Here is a 6,741-nt window from a genome sequence, read left to right on the forward strand (position 1 = left end):
ATAATGAATTTCCAAAGTCGGAACAGGGAATCCAGAAACCGTTCTGGCCCTGTCTCACGAAAACTTAAATATCTCTTAACATACTGTTTAAATGATCGTTTCGTTACTTTCCTATGAAAATAGATTCATCAAGGTTCGATTACATAATTTATTCACTATTTAATTCCATTTCTACTACTTTTAGTGATTTTTCACATTCACGTCACTGCTGCTATCAGCATCTATTTTTAAGGTAGACTTTACCTATTACATAGTTTTCATGATTCAACTAGCCCTTTTGCATATATAGCACAAAATATGATCATGATTAACCATTCCAATGGCTAATCGTTCCCAAACATTTCCATACCTCTTAATGAACATCATACAAGACGATTATAATATTAAGCTCAAAGTGTATATAAGCCATTTTCGCATGGCTATCCAAATTTATACAAAACCAAAGGGTCCATGACCAACAACAAAAAGGGTAGTCCTATACATGCCATTTCAAAGTTCAACCAAAAGTGTACCAAAAGGGGCTTTGATAGTGTGGGAGACTTCGACTTCAATAATCCCGAGTCCGATAGCTGACGAACCAAAATCTATAAAACAGAGATTCAAAGAACGGAGTAAGCATTTAATGCTTAGTAAGTTTTGAGCAATGGAATTAGGCTCAACTGAAGTATAGCATTCATATAACTAAACGGATAATTTCATATACACATATATTCTCAAAAATCAGTCCTACTTCACATTTTCAACCCTTATATTCATACATAAGGGATCAACTTAACCAAAACCGGAAGCTCCTTAATCGACTGAGCGAATACTATTTAAGAGGAATCAATTAATCCAATGCATGTACAACACATACCTCGTTGTTGAGTTTTTATGAGCGTATTAATTGAAATTACTACAGCAGATCGCTCATTCCCAAATCACGTACCTTCAGAATTTAACCGGATATAGCTACTCGCTCAAATGCGTTCGGGACATAGCCCGGTTAGAGTAACTCGCACAATTGCCTTCGGGACTTAGCCCGGATTTAGTAACTTACACAAATGCCTTCGGGACTTAGCCCGGATTTAGTAACTCACACAAATGCCTTCGGGACTTAGCCCGAATTTAGTAGCTCGCACAAATGCCTTCGGGACTTAGCTCGGATTTAGTAACTCGCACAAATGCCTTCGGGACTTGCCCGGAACTAGTCACTAGCGCAGATGCCTTCGGGACTTAGCCCGGTTATCATCCAAATATTCATACACATATCAATAAATCATGACACATCTATATTTCATTTTCATAATTGGAGTTCAAACACACGTCACGTATTAAGCGATCCCATTTTCGGCTCACTAGCCACATACAAACAGCATGGTTTAATTTGCTTTATGACACTATCTCTATGCACATACGGCTACCCGTCATACGTATAGACTAATTAACTCAACATATGATTCAAGTAGAATCATCATATCACCGCATATTTGTTATGCTCATACATCATGACTTAATCAAATCGGTAACTAAGTCTCGTTACTCGAAAACTTACCTCGGATGTTGTCGAACGATTTCGATGGCTATTTGACCACTTTTTCCTTCCCTTTATCAGATTTAGTTCCCCTTTTCTCTTGAGCTTAATTTAACAAATAAATTGATTTAATCATTTGAGCATCGAAAAGAGGAACTCAAGGTACTCAGCCCATATATATACATTAGACATTAAAGTCACATACATGTGAAATCATGCATCAACTCAACATATTAACCCACACTCCCTTTTACCCGATTGTCTAAACCAAGATAAAGGCATCAATATGCTTGCCTCTAACCGAATACATGCAACACTAATCTTCTCATGTGGCCGAGTATGCATGTATATGTTGAGGCCAATTATATACTTAATACCACCCATAAATGGCATACCAATACATCATGTGCAAACATATATATATATGTGCAAGAGCCGAATCATAAGGTTGATTATAACCATTTCATATATTTTCATCATATACCCGAATGCACAAATACATTATAATAACTTCCAACTCAAATCATGTTCCAAATTTATACTTCACAAGGATAAATCATTAACCAAATATAAACATATATCCGAATTCACATGTATATTTTATTTTTACATGAAGCATAGCCGAATCATTTTAACCATGAGTAACATAACAAGCATAAATCATACTTATGGATATACCAAGGCCGATTGCTTCATGAAGTTGCTAAAACCTACCTTTTTCAAATTCTTACACACACTCTATCATCTTCATACCTCACCAACACAACATCAAACATCCACCAAGAAGACAACACCCATGGCCGAGTATCATCTCCCTCACATAGCAAAGATTTAAACCATGGGCTAGTTAGAACTCAAGCTAACAACTAAAAACATGCATGAATCTCATGGCACAACATCAAACTTACCTTAACCTAGATACAAGTACGGCCGAACCTCTTCCTAATCCTCTTCCAAGCCGAACATGAAGCAAGAGCTCCTTCCTTCTCCCTTAGAACTTTCGGCCAAAAGAAATGAAAAAGGATGGACACTTTTTTTTTCTTTGTTTTCATCATATTCCCTTTCATTATTTTATTACCATGCCCCTTATTTTATTTTTCCTAACATACATCACTAACATAACATGTTTGTGACATGTTTCCACCCATAGCATGGCCGGCCACTATGCTTTAATTTTGCTAATTTGACATGCAAGGACAAGCACTTTCCCACATATATTAATAGGCCACTTTAACACTTGCCTAGCATATTTCTAAATTGTCTCACATAAGTCCCTACTAATAAATTTCACATACACTGACCAAATTAAAGTATGGAACTATCACACAAGCTTTTACGCACATCATAAACACAGAATATAACCTTTAATTATTTATAAGACTCGGTTTCGTGGTCCCGAAACCACTTTCTGACTAGGGTCAATTTAGGGCTGTCACACAATTGTTACTCTAAAATGGTTGAATAACACCCCATTTCCAAGGGAAGAAATTGGCACAAGAGCAAGGGAATTGAAATGGAAAAATAAGAGAAAAAGAATGAGGGAGGAGAAAAGTGTTGCGAAATGAATGAGGAATGAATGAGATGCTTTGAATGATCAGCCAAGGGGGGCTTTTATAGCTGAGTGTGGCAGCTGAAATTTGCTAAAAATAGTAGCTAAAGAGCCACTCCTTTATGTGGCAAAGTTGATGCTTTCAACTTTGCTCAAAATGGTGTGGGGCAAATCCAAAAATCCACCAATTGTGGAGGGGTTTGAATGCAACTTTAACAAGAATTCAAGGCCTTCTTTGCAAGCTTAATTAATCAGCTAATAAGCTGATTTGGGTCAACATATGGCCGGTTTTGGGCTGCCCAATCTTTGGCCTGTGCACTTCAATAGGTTCGGTTCAACTAGACCATTTTTTCCATAATTAATTAATATTAATTTATTTAGCCCAAATTAAATTGGGTATAAATTAAAATTAATTATATTATGAATTAATACACATAATTGGACCATCTTAGGCTGGAAATTAATTCTCCTTGATACTTCAAATTGCTTCTTGGTTTTGTGCTTCAAGTAGTGTCTACCGAGCCATTTTTTACCCTTTGCGCAATTCTGTCGAAAATAACCAAAATTACTCAAAATTAATTATAAAATTAACTAAAATTCATCATGTTCATATTATAAGTATAATTTAATTATTTTTCGACAAGAATTTAATTGAAACGGTATGATTTTAAGCTAAAAAGGGTATGTAAAAATGTGTAAATTTTCGTGTTTCCACACCCTCAAACTTAATCCATTGCTCATCCCGAGTAATGCACAAATTGTGAAAAGAATTTCTCGGAAACATCTTTGAGAAACTCCTTCAGAACAACATTTTTCCCAAAATTATGAATTTAATATACTTATGCTAAAAGACAAGAAATTTGATAGTTATGCTACTTATGTATACATATTGTTCAAATTAATCTCAACAACTGTTGATCAACTGTAATTTATACATATTTTTATCCCATGCTTAGCACATTTATGGATGGTTTCTCCTTAGATTTGGTGAATTCGATGATCCTAATCCTTTAATTTCATGTTTTATACTTAGGTGAGCATAGGAGAGTAAAAAGAGCGAGAAACAAGACGAAAACAGAGAAAATAGACCCACATGGGAAATCAACACGGCCTAGATTTCCTCATACGGGCGTGTCACACGGTCGTGTCCATTTGGCAAGATCGAAGCACGACTTACACGGGCAGACTACATGCCCGTGCCTATTCAACAGCCTTGACCACGGGCTGGAGTAATCAGACACGAGCGTGTCATACGGGGCGTGTCCCTATCGAGCCCAAGTATAGCCCTATTTGGAAAAGGCCACTTTTGAGGGCTCTTAGGCATTCTAAAGCCTATTTAAACACCGGAGGAGGCACTTAGAACAGACACGCGGAGTAGGAAGCAAGGAATTATTCAAGGGAAGCCGATTGGTCCATCTTAGAAGCTGGATTCATTGTCAAGACTAAAGATCTCCCTTCAATTTCCATTCAGGGGTTTTAGGTTTTCTTTATGTTTTGTAATCATTATTCTTCTGAGATGTTTTCTTTTATAATTATGAACTAAACCCCCTAAATACCTAAGGGGAATAAAACCTAAGACAGATCTTGTTACTATTATCAGAATTGTATGATAAATATTTGACTTGTTCTTAATTATGTGTTTTTAATTCTTGTTTTAATATTCCAAGATATTGATTCAAGTTAATGCTCTTATTCAGAGGAGGAAAATACCTTATCTAAGAGTAAATTTGTCATAATTAAGCGGAGTTGATTGCACGCCTAGAGATAGGGTAATAAGATTTTGCCGGATTAGGGTGAAGCCTAATAAGGGGATCCATAGATCGAGTTAATGCAACACAAGGCGTTAATTAGAAAGATATTTCAATTAAATCAACCTAGGGTCAGATGTTATTAGTCTCGAGAGATATAATAATATAACTTAGGGATTCTACGGATCTAGTCAAATGAATAAATTGTCTGATTCAGATTCAAATAACAAGTGAAGTCTAGGTGGATTTTTCCTTGGGTATTGTCTTAATCAATCAAATTTTCCCAAAAGCTTTTCCCCAATTTCTCTCTGTGCATTCTTAGTTTAGTTAATTAGTTTAGATAAACAAAACCCTTTATTTTTACGCTAGATAATAAAAAGAAAGTAATTACTAGTACTCTTGGTTCCTTTGGGTTCAACAATCTGGTCTTGCTAAAGCTATACTACTGTTCGATAGGTACCCTTGCCTTCATCGTGAAAATAGTTAGTTTCAAGAATGATTAATTATAAGTTTTTAAAACCTGTCGTGAATATAACGTACCAAGTTTTTGGCGCCATTGCCGGGGATCTAGGATATTAGGAACACTCGATTTTTATTACGTTAGCCATTCTATTTTATTTTCAATTTAAATTTTTATTTTCTTTTCTAATTTTTTCTTTTATTCGTTCCTGGCAGGTTTTTATAGTGTATGACTAGAAGAAACCCGTCAGGACCATTACTGTTTGATAGTGAGATCGATTACACAGTTCGTAGAAACTGCAATTGCTGCTAATTAGAATCCTACTCCACGTACTACGTATGATTATGCTAAACCTTCTTTAACAGGAACTGAATCGAGCATAGTTAGGTCTGCTGTTGCTGCAAATAATTTTGAATTGAAACCTAACACCATTCAAATGATCCAACAGTTTTTTCAGTTTGATGGTTTATTGGACGAGGGTCCCAACACTCACTTGGTAAATCTCTTATAGTTTTACGACACTTTTAAAATCAAAGGCATTTCTGATGATGCCATTCGCCTTCGGTTGTTTCCCTTTTTGTTGAGGAATAAGACTAAACAATTGTTGAACTCGTTACGACTAGGGTCAATCACTACTTGGGAATAAATGACCGAAAAGTTTTTATTAAAATATTTTCCGCCAGCTAAAACAGCCAAATTACATAATGATATCTCCTCTTTTGTGCAGATGGATTTAGAAACACTCTACGATGCATGGGAGAGATACAAGGATATGTTGAGAAGGTGCCCTCACCATGGGTTACAGCCCTGGCTACAGGTTCAAACGTTTCACAATGGCCTGAATCCTTCGACTAGACAGATGATCGACGCAGCCGCTGGTGGAACTATAAATAATAAGACACCTAAGGATGCTTATGAATATATAGAAGAGATGTCACTGAATAATTATCAGTGGCAAGTCATGAGGAAAAAGGCAACGAAAACAGCTGGCATTTTTAACGTCGATCGGTCACCATGTTCTCTAATCAGGTAGAACTTTTGAATAGAAAAATTGACGATTTTCTTGGTTTTTCACAGGTTTATCCAGTAATGCAGTGCGAAGCAAGTGGAGGTGGATCCAACATGGAGAACGAGTAGTTAAAGTACATGGGTAATAATCCTCGATCTTAGAATAATCCTTATAGTAATACTTACAAGCAGGTTGGAGGAAGCACCCAAATTTCTCATGGGGAGGCCAAGGGAATCAGAGACCACCACCTCCACGCTTCCAACAACCACCCTACCAACAAGAGAAAAAGCCAAACTTTGAGGAGATGCTAACAAAATTCATCTCGGTGTTAGAAACTCGTTTTTAGAATACTGAGATAGCACTTAAGAATCAACAAGCATCGATTCAAGGGCCAAAAACTCAGATAGGTCAGCTCGCTAAATTGATATCTGAACGACCACAAGGTAGCTTGCCGAGTAACAT

The 6,741-nt window shown here is 36.4% G+C and overlaps 1 non-coding gene across 1 annotated transcript; it reads right to left on the minus strand.

Annotated features, from left to right (window-relative positions):
* Window positions 1–5,965: 5,965 nt before the first annotated feature.
* LOC121207956 (small nucleolar RNA R71) lies at window positions 5,966–6,071 on the minus strand. Its single transcript, XR_005903032.1, has one exon. It is a non-coding gene; the product is annotated as a small nucleolar RNA R71 (small nucleolar RNA).
* Between the last annotated feature and the right edge of the window lie 670 nt (window positions 6,072–6,741).

This window comes from Gossypium hirsutum, chromosome A01, assembly GCF_007990345.1.
Source record: "Gossypium hirsutum isolate 1008001.06 chromosome A01, Gossypium_hirsutum_v2.1, whole genome shotgun sequence".
Lineage (NCBI taxonomy): Eukaryota > Viridiplantae > Streptophyta > Magnoliopsida > Malvales > Malvaceae > Gossypium > Gossypium hirsutum.